The sequence below is a fragment of the Aethalodelphis obliquidens genome, unplaced genomic scaffold, assembly GCF_003676395.1.
Source record: "Aethalodelphis obliquidens isolate GAN/ISIS:26980383/991018 unplaced genomic scaffold, ASM367639v1 scaffold5, whole genome shotgun sequence".
NCBI lineage: Eukaryota > Metazoa > Chordata > Mammalia > Artiodactyla > Delphinidae > Aethalodelphis > Aethalodelphis obliquidens.
This window is the reverse complement of record NW_020837949.1, coordinates 6,667,210-6,687,030: the sequence shown is the minus strand read 5'-3', so window position 1 is coordinate 6,687,030 and position 19,821 is coordinate 6,667,210. Positions and strand designations below refer to the sequence as shown.

Sequence of the window (19,821 nt, the reverse complement as noted above, 5' to 3'; positions counted from 1 at the left end):
GTGAGTGGGTAAACAAAACTTAATATATATCTATCCATACCGTAGAATACTACTGAGCAGTAAAAAGGAGTGAACTATCGATGCATGCAACAACATGGGCAAATCTGAAAACAGTTATATTGAGTGAAAGAAGCAAGACAAAAAGAGTGCATATTGTATAATTCCACTTTTATAACCTACTAGAAAATGCAAAGTAATCTATAATAATGGAAAGCAGATCAGAACTTGCTTTGTTCTGCTTGCTCCTGTCAGTGTAGCCCTAGCCGTGTCCCTCCACGCTGGCAGCGTTGGTTTTCATTCCCAGCTTTCGTTTGGCACTCCTAGGACCAGCCTTACCGTCAGTGCTCTGTCTCTGGGAGACCAGCCTTCTGAGCTCCTGAGGTACCAGCACCAGCTGGGCAGCGCCGCATCCTCACAAGTCTGAGTCCCAACTCTTCAGAGCCCCTCCCTCCAGCTTCTGCATTCTGATAACTGCAACCTCTTTCCTTCTTCTGTCAGCACAGGGAGTGAGAGGTGCTTCCTGGAGTTCTTATCTCTGCATTACCTTGCAGTTCTCTCTTTGCTGTTTTATTTCCTCAGCACCTATTTAACCAATTCCCAGTATTAAATTCTCTCTGTTGAACTGCCTAGTGTACTTTCTATTTTCTGACAATATCTTGACTGACACATGATGGACAAATCTCTTTTTCTGATCTATGACTCATCTTTCCACTTTCTGTCTGGAGACTTTTAGTACACAGAAGTTCTTAATTTCAATGAACTAGAATACATCAATCGTTTTCTTTATGGTGTTTATGTGTGTCATGATTAAGAAATCCTTCTCCTACTCCAAAGTCATAAAGGTTTTCTCTTATATTTTCTTCTAAAAGTTTGACGATTTGTCTGTTATATTTAAGTCTTGAATCCTCCTGGAATTTATTTTGTGTATGGATATCCAATTGTCTTAGCACCATTTATCAGCAAGTCCACCCCCTTCCCCTCTGCCCTATCATATATCAGTGTCTCTCTATAGATAGGTCCATTTCTGGGATCTCTATTCTGCTTTATAGTGATTTGTCTATCCTTGTGCCAACACTACACTGTCTTACAGGCTTAAACTGTAATAACTTCATATCTGATAGGACAAATTTCCTTGTCCAGCTCTCATTCTTCAGGAAAACACTAGCTATTCCCAGCTCTTTCTTTTCCCACATAACTTTTAACATCAGTGTGTCAAAGACTATAAAAATCACAACCGGGATTTTGACTGCAATTACATTAAACCTATAGGCCAATTTGGGAAGCATTAACATCTTTATAAAATTGTTATTTTGTCCTACCCCAAAACAGAGCCTATCTCTTCATTTAGGTCCCCTTCAGTGTCTTTCAGTGAAGCTTTAAAATATTTTAAATAAAGGTTCTGTACAGCTTATATTTATTCCTAGGGGTCCTGCATTTTTGATACTATTTTTAGTGACATACTTTAAAAGATTTTATTTCTAACTCTTCATTATTGTGTATAGGAATTGATTTTTAATAACTTTATCTTGCAATGTATTAAACTTGATAGTTCAAATGACTTGTAGATTATTTTGTGTTTTCTATTGAGATAATCATACTATCTATGAACAATGGGTGTTTTGTTCCTCCTGTTCCACTTTTTTTAATCTTAATACATTGCCTCTGGTTTTAGGTACAATGTTAAATGGAAACAACGCTAACAGACATCCTTGCCTTGTTTCCAGTTCTCAAGAGAAGCCTTATGATGTTGACCACTGGGTGTGACGATTGGTGGAGGTGTGTTTATTTGTTTTAGAGATGCCCTGCTGGATATTTTTTGAGTCCTGTTTGTTTGTTTTTTTCCTAAAGATGTAATTAATTAATTAATTTATTTATTTATTGGCCCTGCCACACCGCTTGCAGGATCTTAGTTCCCCGACTGGGGATTGAACCCGGGCCCAGGCAGTGAAAGCTCTGAGTCCTAACCACTGGGATGCCAAGGATTTCCTGAGTCCTTTTTTTTTTCTTTTGCGGTACGCGGGCCTCTCACTGTTGTGGCCTCTCCCCTTGCGGAGCACAGGCCCGGGACGCGCAGGCTCAGCGGCCATGGCTCACGGGCCCAGCCGCTCCGCGGCATGTGGGATCTTCCCGGGCCGGGGCACGAACCCGTGTCCCCTGCATCGGCAGGCGGACTCTCAACCACTGCGCCACCAGGGAAGCCCATGAGTCCTTTTTTTTTAACAAGAGAAATTTTTATATGGGTATTCTTCTAAGTCTTTCCATGTTTTTAAACTTTTCAGTAAGAGAGGGGAACATTTCTAAGGGGGCCAGAAGACTGATGAGGGAGAATAGCTGGTGAACGAGTTTCATGAAGTGTGAACTGGCTCATCTCCGGCAAGAAGGAGTCGAACCCAAACGCAGGGGCATGTATTTGCACAAGTTTGGAGAAACAGATGTGAAAATACCAGAAGTGTTCATTTGGCTGGTGGTATCTGAGATATTTTGCATTTATTCCATACTTAGGTATCTTTGCTAATTCTGCTATCTTTACTTCCATCCAACAAATATTTATTGCATACATACTTTCATGCTCAATGTTGTGTTAGTCACTGTAGAAAAATAGAGAGATTACCTTTTTACTTTGCAACAATGTAAATAACGTCACTAAATTAAACTGATGGATGATGGGGGGTATTTCCCTTGTCCGGGGTTTCCTTTGCAAGTCCCTGTACGTTCCCAACGCTGGTCTCCTGGACACAGATATAACAGGCACTTTCAGCACCTTTGGGCAGTTGTCTTTACTGTACACTTTTGAGGTCTACGTGGCCTTTAGATCTCCGGGTGGTGTTGGCCAGGGGCTAGGTTCACTCCTTAGGAGCGCAGTGCTATGCCTCCGGCCAGGGGTTCATCCAGCAGAGGCATCCCTGGTCCTGATTCTCAGGGAAGTCCCTGCTGCTCCAGCTGTGCTGACCTTCTGGATTGAGGCCCCTTGGGACAGCTGGGACAGCTTCCTGGGCCCCAGGATGAGGGTTGTGTCCTCTTCGGCAAAAAATTCAAGTAATTTGCCTGGATTCAGTCAAGACCCTGCCAAAAGCCAAGAAGTAGCTGTGATGAGAGGAAAGAAGAGCAGAGAGGATGAGTCGGGCAACGGAGCCCCCAGTCCATCCTGCAGGATAGCGGTGAGCGTGGAGACGACAGAGCCGCAGGCAAGTTGAAAGCAGATGGAGCTTCCTGAGGGAGGAAGGAAGCAGGGGTGGTCCAGCTCTTAGCAACCAGCAGGTGCCTTCCAAGTGGTACCAAGAAAAATGAGACTGCAAGATTGTGAGCAGAGAAGGTTTCTGGGGGCCAAAATTCAGAGGGGGATCTATGGGGAAGAAGAAGCTAGCTTTCTGTAAGGCAAAATTCCCCTATCTCCAGAACGTTCTGAGAATCAATAGAAATTTCAGTGCACAGTGGGTGTGGGCATTTCAACACAGGTGAAAGGGTATTTATTAGATCCTCTTAACAAGCAGGGGGCTATAGCTCAGTGGTAGAGCATTTGACTGCAGATCAAGAGGTCCCTGGTTCAAATCCAGGTGTCCCCTGAAATAAGCTTTGTTTCAGGACCTACACCAAATGGCACCTTCAGGTGGGCTCTTCTTACTCGGCAGATTGAGGGGTGCCATAATTGGTAAAGGAGGTGGGGGGGCGGGGAGGAAGGAAGCTTGTCTAGCTCATCTCCTGGGCGGGGGCAATGGAAAGTCCTAGAACCAGAAAAGTGGTTCTAGCCAAGATCATGTGGACTCAAGGCTCACCCAAGCACTAGAACTACCTGGGATTGTGGGAATGTAAACATACATTTTCCCTGGGCCCCCTCTCCGGAGATTCAGGTTTTGCTGGCCTGCAGAGTTTTGCTTTTCAACAGCACGCGTCCTTCTTATCGTCCACTCACATCACAGAAGCAGTAGATGATTTTCCCGGTGCCACATTAGGCACCTCCTGATCTGGTCATTCTAGAAGCCCTTCTAGGAGAACATCAGCGGCTTTAGATGACTTGCCATGAATTGGGGGGAGGAGAAGCTGCAGGGCTGCCAGGTGGGAGGGGGTCCAGGCTTGGGGGAAGGAGAAGGTAAGAGGGAACGGGTTTAGTTTGCGGTGGAGCTGTCCTCATGGGCGCATGGAAAATAAACAGAAGTGCTGATGAGGCTCCACAGGTGCTTATTAGACAGTTAGAGCAAGCCTGCGTGGTTGAACCACACTGACCCCATCGTGTCAGCTTCATCTCAGGCCGGCAGTCCTACCCCCTCCCCTTCTGCATGACTGAACTTCAGCCTACTCAACAAGGAACGCACCCAAGACAGGTGAGTTCCTTATCACCTTTTACCCTTAGCCTTCGTCTGAGGTGAACACTGGAAGAGTGCCTTTTGTTAACCCAGGTGGTTAATGGTCATGAGATCCCCAGGGCGAGGAACAAACCCTGGTTCCCGTCAGTGTGGACATGCTTCTGCCTCAGTAGTCAGATTTTCGCTTTGGGCCCTTTAAATCCGCCTGTACCCCTGTGGGCAGCGCAGAGTGCAGCTGCCAGTGCTGCAGGCTTGCCGTCCGCCAGATCCCACCCTATGGAAGTCATCCACAACAAACTTTGTGTTTGTACTTCATGGAGTCGCCCGCTTCGTTTTTCAGTCTTAAAGTTCCTTCTTGGTTAGAAGGATATTATTCAATATCTCCACCTTCCAACAACACCCTTTCAGGTTTCTACGATTGAAGAAATGCCTTTTTACCTCTGGGCCCATGGATTGAGTCTTCGTAGGACAGAAGAGAGGTTGGACAGTTTAGATCTTTGCCAGAAAGCCTCTCTAGCTTCTTGCAGCCCCAGGTGAGCTTCTCCAGGGCTGACCCAACCCCGATCCCCGTTAACACTTATCTTTAGAGCCTTGCAGATTTTCACCTTTCCTGTGGGCACATCCCACCTCACCATGCACAGGCACCGCCGTTGGGGGCAATGGGAGCTTTGATGCCTCTTGTATGCTCCGCCCATTACGGAGCACAGGGCAGTGCTTGCAAGAGGCCCCCAGGGCTCCAGTCTCTCCATCCTGAGCTGCTTCAGCAGGGTCAGCACAGAGCAAAGATCTAAAGAAAAGGCAGTTAGGGGGCTGTTTGCGGAGCACGCTGACTGCCGGCGACTGGCTGCTACATACTAGGGGCTGCAAGCCACTTTCAATCGTGAGGCCGTGTGCCACGTCTAGGGGCTACTTCCCTGCCCCCTGCATTCACGCAAGGACCTCAGTCACCAGCCTTGAACAGGGACCCTGGAAATGCACCGTGGACGTCTGCTTCCGGTCTGAGCAGCAGAGACTCACAGAGCCCATGGGGATGAGTGAGCTGCAGCATGTTTCCTCAGGAAGATGAACCAGGTGACCTGCTTTAGAGAGTCTTTCAGTGCTGACCATGGAATATTGGAGGAAGGCTGGCAAAGGCAGTGGTCTCCGTTCTGTTCTCATTGGTGCTCAGTTATTCTTTGTGGCAGCATCTAGATGGTGGACCCGTTGTCTCTTGCAGGAGCTCCTATTTCAGGTCGATAAACCCACATCATGACCATATGGGGGCCCTTCTAGCTAGCTCACTCCTGCAGTCCACAGACTTCAGGGTATGAGTTTACTGCACTGTTTTATTCCACTTGAAATTCTTATTCTGAATGTCAGGGGACCTCTCACTCCACTCAAACTCTTCATACCCTCAAAAACAATAGTTAAAAGCAAAGAGCTGAAGTCAATCCTGCATCATCCCTGGCAGGTTTTCTCCTCCAAAGCAAGGGAATAATAATAACCAATAATAATATAGTCGTAGTTGCAATCCGCTTACTTAGATAAAATATTAGCCTAAGAGACATGAGATTATCACCAACTTCAGGAAAATTAAAAAGATCCAGGTTAGGGACTCGGAAGCTCACCAACCTCCCCAGCTGTCCCCACCAGCACCCTGGGGTTTAACGCACAGATACAAAGACCCCACCAGCACCCTCGGTGGGGTTTAATGCACAGATACAAAGACCCCACCAGCACCCTGGGGATTAATGCACAGCACAAAGCTGAAGAGACACCCCCTGGTGTACGTACTGCATGTGTTTCCAAAGAGGTTGGGCAAGATCTCTTCAATTTGCTGTTTTGTAGTGCAGAACAAGAGAAAAACAGACAAATAAATTCTGAAGGCCGTTCCACTAGTGAATGTCAGTGCTCCTCCAAGCTGCTGCCGTCACCACACACTGAGGAAAAGGGGGAGATGCGGGCATGTGAAGGCGTAGGCTTGTGGGACTCTGGGGCCTGGGGGATGACCTCTCTGGACTGAGTTTGTGGAGGAATAAGTTGCTGGTCTTACCAGCTCTCTAGAAATAAGTAGAAACTTCCAGTATGTTGCAGGAGTTCTGGGTGGGACCATGAAGGTGAAAGGTGTTTATGAGACACCTATAGTAAGTAGGGGGGGTGTAGCTCGGGGGTAGAGCGTTTGACTGCAGATCAAGAGGTCCCTGGCTCAAATCCGGGTACCCCCTGCCATATTGGATTTTCTATTCATGGAAGCTGTTACTCATCCCATTTTCCTTCATCCATCAATCAGGATCCTACCTGAAACTGGAAGCTACAGGTCAGCCCTTGTACAACAGCAATCTGGGTGGAGCCTCTTCTCATGTCTTCCTGCACTAATACTCTAGGTATCTATCCTCCTCATGGCATCAGGACTCTTTTCTTCTGTATGTTTCTCATTTCTCCAACTCTATTGGATCCTCAAAGAGAAAGCAAGGCCCCTGATGCAGACTTCTTTAGGGCAGACCAGAGAGCTGTAGATACAGATGACTTCCCAGGAACAGGCATTAATGGTAACCCTAGGTCCCCGGTGGCGCAGTGGTTAAGAATCTGCCTGCCAAGTGACGCAGTGGTTGAGAGTCCACCTGCCGATGCAGGGGACACGGGTTCGTGCCCTGGTCTAGAAGATCCCACATGCTGCGGAGCGGCTGGGCCCGTGGGCCATGGCCGCTGAGCCTGCGCGTCCGGAGCCTGTGCTCCGCAACGGGAAAGGTCACAACAGTGAGAGGCCCGCGTACCGCAAAAAAAAAAAAAAAAAAAAGAATCTGCCTGCCAGTGCAGGGGACACGGGTTCGAGCCCTGCTCCAGGAAGATTACACATGCCATGGAGCAACTAAGCCCGTGCACCACAACTACTAAGCCTGCACTCTAGAGCCTGCGAGCCACAGCTACTAAGCCCGCATGCCACAACTACTGAAGACCGTGCGCCTAGAGCCTGTGCTCTGCAACAAGAGAAGCCACCGCAATGAGAAGCCCGCACACTGCAACGAAGAGTAGCCCCTGCTCACAGCAACTAGACAAAAGCCCACGCGCAGCAATGAAGACCCAGCGCAGCCAAAAATAAATAAAATTTTTTAAGAATGGTCACCCTAAATTATCACTCTCACCCCTCCTTCCCTCCAAAACAGGTTGGCACAGTGGAGTGGGGAGGGTGGTCAGACCTATGGAAACAAACGGCTGGGAGCCCAGGTAGGGTAGGTGGGTAGTTTTGGAGACCTTCGTCCAGCTCTTGGGCTAAACCAAGGCAGTGGGAAATGGGTTGGGGGTTCATCAGGCAGCTTCTCGCCTTTTCTCCTTATTGATGACCCCACCCAGGGACTGAGGACTGGAAAGCTGCAGGCCTGAGGGAAGATGTCTTACTAGAAGCCCGGTCTGGCAGCTTCCAAAAAGCCAGGTCTGGAGGAGATCTATAACTTCATTTTGCAGAGTTGAGTGTTACCACACAAATGAAAGATGTGAATTAGACTACACTAGTGTTCTGGGGGGTAGAGCTCAGGGGTAGAGGATTTGACTGCACGTTAACAGGTCCCTGGTTCTGGTACTGGCACAAAAACAGAAACATAGATCAATGGAACGAGATAGAAAGCCCAGAGATAAACCCACGCACTTGTCAATCTGCGACAATGGAGGCAAGAATAGACAATGGAGAAAAGATAGTCTTTTCAATAAGCGGTGCTGGGAAAATTGGACAGCTACATGTAAAAGGATGAAATTAGAACATTCTCTAACACCACATACAAAAATAAACTCAAAATGGATTAAAGATCTAAATGTAAGACTGGATACTATAAAACTCCTGGAGGAAAACATAGGCAGAACACTCTTTGACATAAAGTACAGCAATATTTTTTTTGATCCGTCTCCCAGAGTAATGGAAATAAAAACAAAAATAAACAGATGGGACCTAATTAAACTTAAAAGCTTTCGCACAGCAAAGGAATCCATAAACAAAACGAAAAGACAACCTATGGACTGAGAGAAAATATTTGCAAACGATGCTACTGACAAGGGATTAATTTCCAAAATATACAAACAGCTCATACAGCTTAATATAAAAAACAAACAACCCAATCAAAAAATGGGCAGAAGACCTAAATAGACATTTCTCCAAAGGAGACATACAGATGGCCAAAAGGCACAGGAAAAGATGCTCAATATCTTCAAGTATTAGAGAAATGCAAATCAAAACTACAGTGAGGTGTTACCTCACACCAGTCAAAATGGCCATCATTTAAAAGTCTACAAATAATAAATGCTGGAGAGGGTGTGGAGAAAAAGGAACCCTCCTACACTGTTGGTGGGAATGTAAATTGGTGCAGCCACTATCGAGAACAGTATGGAGGGTCCTCAAAAACCTAAAAATAGAATTACCATATGATCCTGCAATCCCACTCCTGAGCATATATCTAGAGAAATCTCTAATTCAAAAAGATACATGCACCCCTATGTTCATAGCAGCACTATTTACAATAGCCAAGACGTGGTAACCACCTAAATGTCCATCAACAGATGAATGGATAAAGAAGATGTGATATATATACATATATATATATATATACACACACACATCATGGAATATTACTCAGCCATAAAAAGAATGAAATAATGCCATCTGCAGCAACATGGATGGACCTAGAGATTATCATACTAAGTGAAGTAAGCCAGTCAGAGAAAGACAAATATCACATGATATCACTTATATGTCGAATCTTAAAGAAATGATATAAATGAACTTATTTACAAAACAGAAACAGACTCACAGACATAGAAAACAAACTAACAATTACCAAAGGGGAAAGGGGGGGAAGGGATAAATTAGGAGTTTGGGATTAACATACTGTATATAAAATACATAGGGGCTTCCCTGGTGGCGCAGTGGTTAAGAATCTGCCTGCCAATGCAGGGGACACGGGTTCGAGCCCTGGTCCGGGAAGATCCCACATGCCACGGAGCAACTAAGCCCATGCGCCACAACTACTGAGCCTGCGCTCTAGAGCCTGCGAGCCACAGCTACTGAAGCCTGTGCGCCTACAGCTCCGCAACAAGAGAAGCCACCGCAGTGAGAAGCCTGGGCACCACAACAAAGACTAGCCCCTGCTCGCCACAACTAGAGAAAGCCCACGCACAGCAACGAAGACCCAACGTAACCAAAAATAAATAAATAAATTTATTAAAAAATAAAATAATATAAAATACGTAAACAACAAGGACCTATTGCATAGCACAGAAAACTATACTCAATACCTTGTAATAACCTATAATGGAAAAGAATCTGAAAAAGAATATGTGTGTGTGTGTATGTATATATACACATATATATATAAAACTGAATCATGCTGTACACTTGAAAGTAACACAACATTGTAAATTAACTATACTTCAATAAAAATAGAGGTCCCTGGTTCAAATCCAGGTGCCCCCTAGTTTATGCGCAATTTTGGTAGCTAAACTTAGCTACATGCATGTTACATGGGACCCCATTGAAGATTTAGGAGATCCCCATTCGCTGGGGTTTGTAGGAACAACCCTAGAACCTCCCTCTTATGGTGGCATAGTAGGAGGCCATGTGATGTCCCTGGATGCTGTCGGGCTCATCCCCTTGACCCCATTATAATCAGTAAAGGGCCGGAAGGCATTAGTCCAGTGCACTCCTAGTAGGTTTTAGAAACTACTCAATGGTACGTATAACTGAATCACTTTGCTGTACACCTGAAACCAACACAACATTGTAAATCAACTACAGTCCAATATAAAATAAAAAATTTTTTTAAATGCCAAGAAACAACAACAGTTAAATGAATAAAATTATGCGTAAGTAGTGGGCATGGAGATGTCAACCAGAGTTTCTTAGTCTGCGGACTAGGTCTAAGCTACTATGCGTCCTGTCACCCAGCAGATGAATGAACAGCTGGTACCTCTGCAGTGCTGGAGCCGCACCCCCGGCTTTGCGGTCCTGAATCAGTGGGGTTGGCCCGCAGGCAGCAGGCAGGGGTCTCTTCCCCTTGTCCCCCGGCCAAGCGGGTCCACGGGGAGCCCTCTGTCCGCAGCCCTGAATCCTCCTCTCCCCCATCTCTCTCTCTGTGGCCGAGAACAAAACCCAGAGAGCGATCAGTCCCTCAGTTACGTTCCTCAAATGCTTACTTTGCCGGACAAGAGGCCAGGCCTTGAGAGGACCCAGGGATGAGTGAAATCTAGACATGACGGTTCATCCTTCACTCTTTCTCGCAGGGAAGAGTGATTTGCAACATGAAGATATGTTAGATGTCATAGAAAGGAGCTTAGAGCGCAGCTGGGCTGTGACAGCTGGGCTGTGACAGCTTTGCAGAGATGCGGGGGTCAGCTGGGTCTGGAAGGTGCATGTCCAGGCAGTGTGGGGAAAGGGCGTGCCAGACAGACAGTGTAAAGAAACAAAGATGCAATGTTTTGGGAGTGCTTTCTGGGTGGAAAAGGTATATGTGTGCATGTCTGTGTGTATGTGTGTGGCTGTGGGTGTGACCATGCATGTTGGTGTGAGTGTGTGCACCTGGGGTAGGTTGTAAGTGTGTGTGTGCCATGACTTTGCAGGGGGGAGGGGGGAGAGAGTGTGACTGTGACCTACTGTTGGAGGTGGATGATTAGACTGAAGAAAATTTGTGTGTAAAATATGTTCCAGAGTTCGGACATTGTTCTGTGGGCGATAGGGAGGGCTGTGGCTGCAAAGAAGCGAATTCATTTCCTTTATTTCAGGAGGTCACTTGGGAGACATCGCGGAGAGCGGCTGGGAGTTTGCCTAAAGACGGTTCCTTAACTGATAGTATTTTTTGAGCACCTACTGTGTGTTAGTACCATGCTGGGCGATTTATCTGAAGTTGCCATATTTATACGTCACGAGAAACTTATCCCTATTTAAGACCAAGAAATGGAAGCTTACAGAGTTCAAGAACTTGCCCAGTGACACATACAGAGTAAGGAAACAAATACAGAGGAGAAAAGGAATTCCAGAGAAATTTTCAGGTTATAATATGTGGGACATGGTGACTTATATAAGATATGCAGGATGAAGAATAGTGTGTGGGGGCAGAGGTGGAAAATGAAAATTACTGTTATCCAGAGAGAAATACAGCAGCAGCTACAGGGGAAGGTGGGAAACCTAATTTAACTTAGGCTAGAGACTTGAGCATACTTTTGGCTGTGGAGGGAACAGGACGGAGAAAATTGAATCAATTCAGTCCTGAGGACAAGAGTACATATGGAGCCATTTATTTTGGAAGGGGGAGGGGAGGGGAATGTTCTTCTCTGAGATGGAAGGGAGAGGACTAAGGACAGCTGAGGAGAGATGTCTCTGAGATACGAAGGGAAATCAAGGAGTTGAGGTTTAGCTGAATCTGTTCTGTCTGTTAAGCAGAGGTAACCTCTTGTGCTGGAGCGAGAGCACAGACGCGGGGGTTGGGGGGGGGAAGAAAGCATGTCATTGGTGAGCCTGCAGTGCAAACAAAAGCAGTCGGAGGGTCTGCGGTGGGCAGGGGTGAGCTGATTCTGCACCTCTCTGAGGGCCAACTTTCGTGGGCACTGAGAGCATCGCTTTACCCAGATACATCTGTCCCCATCCAGGTCAGCACAGGGCAAGTGCCAATGATTTTATTCTCTAGCTCTCTGTTTTTTATTCTATGCAAATTCCAACCTAAGGAGCTTAGGTTACTGTCAACAGCAGACAAGGTTACTGGTTCCCTCGTGTACATCCCAGTCCCAGTTTCTGTCAGCCACACGCTAACCATCTTTTGGGTGATCCCCTCGGCAGAGGGGTCCATTAGCTCAAAGGACACTTGTGGATTTTTCGCCAGTTGCATTCCAGGGTTCAGGGATCTCATCTCTAACCTCTGAGGGTCTTTTCCTATAGTCTACAAAAGAAGACAAAGGAGAGAAAAAGAAACTAGGGCTTGCAGGACAAAAGAGATAGAAAATTTAAACCAAAATATTATCAGTATTAACATTAAAAATAAATGTATGAAATACCACAGTAAAAAGACAAAGAATGCCACTGAATTAAAGAAACAACTATGTTATTCCCAGGAGGTAAATAAAAAACATAAGGATATAGACATATGGATAAACCTACGGATTGGCGGTTGCCAAAGGTGGGGGGAGGTGAGGGGTGGGAGAAATGGGTGAAAGGGGTCAAAAGGTTAAAAATTTTTTTAATGAAAAAAATCCATTTTTGAGACTTCCCTGATGGTCCAGTGGCTAAGACTCCACGCTCCCAATGCAGGGGGCCTGGGTCCAATCCCTGGTCAGGGAACTAGATCCCACATGCCGCAACTAAGAGTTCACATGCTGCAACTAAAGATCCCACATGCCACAACGAAGATCCTGCACACAGCAACTAAAGACCTGGTGCAGCTAAATAAATAAATAAATAAATAAATAAAATATATATATATATATATATTTAATTCATTTTTAAAAAGAGAGAGTGGAAAGAACTAGCTTCCTGCAACAGAACCCAAGAGTACACTAGCTATTCCAGTATCAACAGAGATGGTTGCATTAATACTACTCTGGTGATTGCAATCAGATTCCAAGTAAGGATACATCTGGCTTTCAAACAAGAAAGGATCTCATGCCAGAGCTCAGTAAAGCAGTGAAAGCCAGGGATCTGACCGGATTGGGAAGGTGAGAATTATCCGGAACTGTAGTAATAATGGCTAGTCATATTCGAGTGCTTACTACACATCAGAGACCGTCCTAAGGATATTATCTTATTTAATCCTCATATCAATTGATATTTCCCCCAATTTACAGATAAGAAACTGAGGCTCAGAGAGTTTTTCTAATTTCCTTTAAGTCACACACTCTGGCTTCTCTGCCTGAGGCTAAGGGGTCATGGGGTGTTGGGATTTCTCTTTCCTGAATATCAGTAAAATTCAATGTAGAGTTTCTAATACATATAGAATAATATATATTATAATAATATTATATTATTGTTATTATATTATATATAATATTATATATGCATATATATATGCAGGGGATCTTGGGCAAGAAGTTTAGCTTCTCTGGGCCTCAGTCCCCTCATCTGTGAAATGGAGATAATGAAATCCTGGTCCCCAAGGTTTGATGTATAATAAGCTGATATATGTGGAGGCTTCTCGGCTGCATACTGTTGACAAGAGAAATCCAGAGGACTTTAGCATCATGGTAGGAATCAGTGTAGAAATCAGTGTTTCCCCAGCTTCTTGGCCAGGAGAGGAGGGGAAGTGGCTGCTGGGCGGCTAAGGCCCCAAGGGGGAAGCTGGGGGGTAAGAGGGAGAGATTCCAGCAGGCGGCAGAGAGAGCTTGCAGGAGAGAAAGCTTACCAGCTCCCGTGACAACAGCAGAAGCAGGGCCTTGGCGTGGCTGTAGAGATGGAAGGTGCCAATCAAAGTAAGCTCATCGTCTAGGTGGGATAGGGCTTTGTCCACAGATCAGAGAGCCTCTGGGTAGAATGTGGTTCTTCTCCAGCAGCATTTTTTGGTCCCTGAATTATGTTAGCTTAGGTCCATTAATGATTTGGGGGATTCCTAAGTCTACTCACCACCTAATTCTGACTGTTTCTAGGAGTGGGTCATTCTCCATGATTCTCCATCTATATTAACTGAAGACGTGGCGGTTGGGAGGGTCATTTGTGTCCTGGACTATAGTTTAGTAGAAAGCACTCTGAACTGAATGTTAGCCTAGGAGGGTCAGGCCTTCATTAGGTGGGTTTGGACAGACACCTCAATCACCCCGAGTTTCTGTTTTTTAGGTGCCCACCATGATGGGCACAGGCATCCGACTCTGAAGGCCATTCTGTAGCCAATGTCAATGCTTCTCCAGGCTGCTGCCCACACACTGGTGCTGTGGGCTGGGGCGGGAGTGGGTGGGAGGGGGGACATAGGCTGTTGGGCTTTTGAGGAGAGAGCCTGTTGCTTTTCCTGTGGCAGGTTGATGAGTTTTCACTGCAGTAGGCCTGGCAGTTCCTAAGAGAGGGCCATCCTGAAGTGGTAACTCATAGGTTTATGGGGAGTCTGGGTGTGGCTAGACAGATGAAAAATATTAATTAAGTCACATCATAGCAGAAGGGGGTGTAGCTCAGGGGTAGAGCATTTGACTGCAGATCAAGAGGTCCCCAGTTCAAATCTGGGTGCCCCCTGCTTATTCTTAACTTTTACCTTCGGTGCTGCATTTCAACTTCTTCTTCCCCACTAGACATCAACATAAAGACTTTTTTCCTAGAACCAGCAAATGGTGAAGCTTTACTATGGTAGTTGGCAGTTCTTAACTCTAAATATAAATTAGAATCACATGAAAAGTCTATAAACATGCCATTTCCCAGGCCTCACCCCAGACCAATTAAATCAGCGTATTTGAGGTGGAGCCCAGGTATCGTAAGCACCCCCCAGCGCTCCTAGCCTGCAGCTAAGTTGAAACCAGCTTCAGCAGAGCTTCCAGAAGCCTTCTCAGACCCAGGTTCCCTCATGCCAGCTCTGTCTGCCCAGCATCTTATATTCGGGCTCCCCTCTTCTGCATCCTTATGTGGACATGATTTATAACTTGACCTTAATGGCATCTTCCAGGAAAATTTGCTGTTTCAGCATTTCATAGTTTCCTTAATTGTTCTCTTTCTCAGTCCAGTCATTCTCCATGGGACAGGGTGGAATTGGTCTTCTCTTTGCAAGCCAAACCACCAGGATCTGTGCCTCTCAGGGAATGAGCCCTCACGGGGCTGAGAGAGTTCGTGGAGGATGAAATATCCACATGCAAAAGTGTCAGTTTAGGTTGTGTAATTATTAAAGACAATTTTACGTCTCATGCACGCTTTAAAAGTAAACTTCTGCAGAAGGGACCAGTGAATTTTATCAGCTATCTCACAACTAAAGAACGCCATGGCTTTCTATGGTTTGGAGAACAAACAGCTGAGCATTTTGGTAGATGTGCTAAGAATTCATCGTGGCTTCAGACCTCTAGCATGTAATTCAGAAGTACACGTCGTGAATTTTATTATCCCCGGCACCAACCATCTTCTAAGACCTTTCTCACAACTACCTAAAATATATTTCATGATGTTCCAGGTTTATATAAACACAGAAGTCTATACTTCAGATGGCCTAAAAACAGCTTCTCTGTAATAAAACTATTTGACAGCAAGAAAGTCTTAATGTCTTTCCATGGAATGGCAGGAAAACACAATACAGACAAAAAGCAATTTAAGACAGAACACGGTCAAGTCCAGTCTTCCCTGAGACTTTGTCTAACTTGATAAGCTGAGGAATAGCTCTTTGTCTAACTCCCCATGTTATAAATATTCTGTCTCCTCTGAGTTCTCTTATCAGCACAGGACATAAGTGCCTGTAAAAACAAAACTCCTTTTAGCTTCAGGGCTACACTTCAGTTTCCCTTTCATTGAAGCTCATTCATTTTGTTAACAAGAGACTTGAATTTTCTGTTTTTTTTGCGGTACGCGGGCCTCTCACTGTTGCGGCCTCTCCCGTTGCGGAGCACAGGCTCCGGACGCGCAGGCTCAGCGGCCATGGCTCACGGGCCCAGCCGCTCCGCGGCACGTGGGATCCTCTCGGACCGGGGCACGAACCCGTGTCCCCTGCATCGGCAGGCGGACTCCCAACCACTGCGCCACCAGGGAAGCCCCCTCAAATGTTTTAAAAAAGGAAATGTTCCCTTTCAAGATCTTTGATCTGAAAAGTCCTTTCTGATGCCTCTTCTAGTTTTTACTTCTTCCTGTCGTTGCTGTTACTGTGCATTGTTCTCCTTTTGACCTCAATCTCTTTCACCTTTTTGTGTTTCCGTGATTGCAGAGCTACCTTCTGGCTCACCTGTCTGCCCACCCATTATGGACCCCACTATTGGCCTCGCAGTCACGATTCCTTGGCCCTTTGTGGTCTTTGCCTGTGGTCTGTCTACCTTCCTCACAAACTCTTCTACTTCTGTGGAAACTCTCACCCATCGCTGTGGCTCTTCCAGCGCTGCCTCTACATGTGCCCCGTGTGTGTCTAATTCTCCCAACCGCTTTTCTAGATAGTTCTAGACAGTCTATGTCTAGACAGTATCTAGATAGTTCTAGATGGTTCTTGGCATGTTCTACGCTGCCGAGTTGGGACGCCAGGCGCCAGTCTTCACTGCACACCTAGCTCCTAGGAGGCAAGTTGTCCTTTATAAAGTAGAGTTTGCCATTACAAAAGACGTGCGCTGGTCTCCTCTCCTCCCTTGCAGAAGGCAGTATTCCAGCCTCTGGAGCTGGGGCAGGGGGAGCAGCAAATCTGCTTGATAGTGAGCTATCCTCTCACTTCCCTGGCCTCTGTGTCTTCGTCACCACCTCCGGTTTTGTGAGCGCCACCCCTGGTGTGGCCATGTCTGGGGTCCCCACTTGCAGCCCTCGATACTCACGTGCCTTTCAGCCGGAACCTAAGTCAACTACTGCCGCCTCGACCCTTTAGTCTCCCCACAAAGAGCCCGCTAGGCTGAGTGGTTTATGCAGTTTTCCTTGCCGGAAGGTTAGGGCAGCTTCATAAGGGAATTATAATGCAGGAGGTGAAAAGGCGGGTGGGTCCAAAGGCTGGGCCAGGGCGGCCATCGGCGCTCTGGTTGATACCTTGTGATATTCCCTCCAACGAGAGCTGCAGGCCGGCTGGCTGCTTGCATCGGTGGACTCAGTAAGCGAAGCTGTCTGCCAAGGACAGGCACTGGCACTTTTAGGGCCGGTACAGTCCAAGCCCAGATGGAGGGGACGGGCACCCCCTGGCTCTCGCAGTCAGTATCCATTTCAGGCACAGCGGCCTTAGCTTCCTTCTCCGCCTGGGAAGAAGCTGCCTTCGCCTCTTTCTTGCCTTCAGGAGGCTCCCCAATAGCCCCCCTCCTCCCCCGTCCAGCCATCTCCCTCTGACCGGGAGGCCTTGTCAGCGGTGTGTATGGTTTCATCGCTGAGCTGGGGCCCGTCCCTTCCTTGAATACCTTGCTCCAGGTATGAATATAAAAACCTTTCTCTGCCTTTAAAAGCGCTGCCTCCTCCTATTGACCTATGGCGAGACTCAGCTGAGCTGGGACGTGAGCGATCCTCTCATTATTCTCAGACATCTATGCAGTTTGTCTGCTCCTTGGGTGTCCCTCAGTCTACCTGGGTGCCGGTTCCTTTAAGTCTGACAGGCCTCTGGGGAGGCTGCAGGAGGGCAGGGCGGAGGGGGCAGGTGTGGCCGAGGGGTCTGGGACCTGCTGGGTGTAGGTCTCAGGCAGGGGATTGACCTGGCCCACTGCAGGGGTGCCCTTTGCCCTCAGTCCGACATCACAGGACATCCTACCTTTCTAGCTGGGTGGATGCTGGAAAACCGGCGTGTGAAACAAGAGTGACGGCAGTGCAGAAAGAGAAAGGCCTGAAATGAATGTGGCAGAGGTGACGGACTAGGGAGAGACCAGGAAGGGTTTGGATTGGGAAGTGACTGGGGTCTGAGGGAGAGGGAGGGCAGGGGTGGCCGCCACTGGAAGGCGGCAAAGACTTCCTGGACAACATCTGCAGTGCTTTCTCTCATTTATTTTTTTCCCACTCAGGACCTGGAAGGCTGCAACCGTGTAGACATTTGGGTTATTATTGGACATGCAAACATTGGAAAATAAAAGAACCCCCTCCCTACTCTCTGGGGGTTGCCATTATTAACGATCTGGTCTATTTCCTTCCATAGGTGTATATGTATATGTATGGACATGTAGACACCTATGTTTATACGTAAGTTTCTTTGTATGTGTGTATAATCTTTTTATTACATAATAATACATATACACAGTATCTTTTCAAAAGCCCGAAAGAGCTCATATCATACATGTATATGTCATACAATTTGCTTTCTTCACTTAATGGTATTGTTTAAGCATCTTTCCGTGACAGAACTCTGGACCGATTTTATCTTTTACTGTTGCATCGTATTCCTATGACTGTACCACAGCGTGTGTAACCAGTTCCCTGCGATGGATATTTAGGTGGTTTCCAGTTTCGCGCTAATCCAGAAAGAGGCTGCAGGGAGGCTCCACCCTCACTGTGCCTTCATGAATATTTCTAAAGGATACCTAGACGTTCCTAGAAGTGGAACTCCCTAGAGTATCATTTTTCCTACGTAACTTTGTTTTTGTTTTTACAAAGGCAACATGCTCAATATAGAAAAGTTGAAAAGGGAAATAAAAACACATAAAAACACATAAAACACATAAAAACACATAAAAAGCTGAATTCATCTATAACTCCTGACAGACTGTTCTGTAACTGCCTTTTCACTTGACGAACTCTCATGAACATTATTCTATGTCATTAAATAACCCTTGGACATGGGCTCTGAACCTTCTTTCAGGCAGGAGAAGGCACTGTCGCCTAGTCACAGTTATGTCACCATCCCAGTGTGCCTGACACACAGTAGATGCTCAATGACTCATTACCAAAGAGGATTATCTGGATGCTTTGAAAGGTCTCCCCACCTTTAAAGGTCAACCTACCAGGGGGTCCTCAGCCAGATGCACGTAGAAGTGATGAGGGAAGAAAGGCTGGTCCCTGGAAGGTGGGAGGCCAGGGTTCAAAGAAGCAGAGCTGACCAGGACATCCCAACCAGCAAGACTGAGTCTGGGTGTGTCAACACAGGTAAAAGGCATTAATTACACCACTCTGTCAGGTCTGGGGGTGTAGCTCAGGGGTAGAGCATTTGACTGCAGATCAAGAGGTCCCCGGTTCAAATCCGGGCGCCCCCTGCTTTGTCTCACTTTTTTTTTTTTTTTGTGGTACACAGGTCTCTCACTGTTGTGGCCTCTCCTGTTGTGGAGTACAGACTCTGGACGCACAGGCTCAGCGGCCATGGCTCACGGGCCCAGCCACTCCGTGGCATGTGGGATCTTCCCGGACCGGGGCACGAACCCGTGTCCCCTGCATCGGCAGGCGGACTCTCAACCACTGCACCACCAGGGAAGCCCTTGTCTCACTTTTAATCCCAGAGTGGGTCTGGCATTACCTGTTTCCCCCTCCCTAGGCCAGGGCACCTGGAGAAGAAAGAGAAAGACTAAAACTCTTTGACTCACAACTCCTCAGAAAGTGCAGACCCAATCTGAAATTCAAAGATACACCTTCAGGTGACTTACAGGAAAATTAAAGTTTACAAGGCACAGACCCCTGCTTCCTCCAACCCCTCTGGGTTTTCCTCAGCTCCAGCCAGAGATTTCACCTTTCACAGATCCACACCTTCTCCACGGAGGGGGCTGGTGTGTCTTCATTGCACCCCCACGGGTTATAACCTGAAGTAGATGAGCCTAGAGGAGCCCTTGTACTCCTGCAGTGGGGTAGCTGCTTAGCTCCCTGAGCCCCTCATGCTGGGCTGCGGGTCAGGGGCCCTGGACTTAGGCTCCATGTCCCCAGGTCCTAACGCTCCCACTGGGTCTACTCCAGACTCACAGACCCAGACCAGGGTCTGGGGAAGAACAGGATTCTGCTTGGCTCTGTGGGACTAATGCCAAGGAGCGAGGGGTGGGG

General features: G+C 46.9%; 4 non-coding genes across 4 annotated transcripts; all 4 read left to right on the top strand.

The window, feature by feature from the left end:
• The first annotated feature begins 3,491 nt into the window (after positions 1 to 3,491).
• On the top strand, positions 3,492 to 3,563 carry TRNAC-GCA (transfer RNA cysteine (anticodon GCA)). Its single transcript has one exon. It is a non-coding gene; the product is annotated as a tRNA-Cys (tRNA).
• Positions 3,564 to 6,433: 2,870 nt separating this feature from the next.
• On the top strand, positions 6,434 to 6,505 carry TRNAC-GCA (transfer RNA cysteine (anticodon GCA)). The gene has a single exon. It is a non-coding gene; the product is annotated as a tRNA-Cys (tRNA).
• A 7,886-nt stretch (positions 6,506 to 14,391) lies between these two features.
• Positions 14,392 to 14,463, top strand: TRNAC-GCA (transfer RNA cysteine (anticodon GCA)). Its single transcript has one exon. It is a non-coding gene; the product is annotated as a tRNA-Cys (tRNA).
• A 4,514-nt stretch (positions 14,464 to 18,977) lies between these two features.
• Positions 18,978 to 19,049, top strand: TRNAC-GCA (transfer RNA cysteine (anticodon GCA)). The gene has a single exon. It is a non-coding gene; the product is annotated as a tRNA-Cys (tRNA).
• The last annotated feature ends 772 nt before the right edge of the window (positions 19,050 to 19,821 follow it).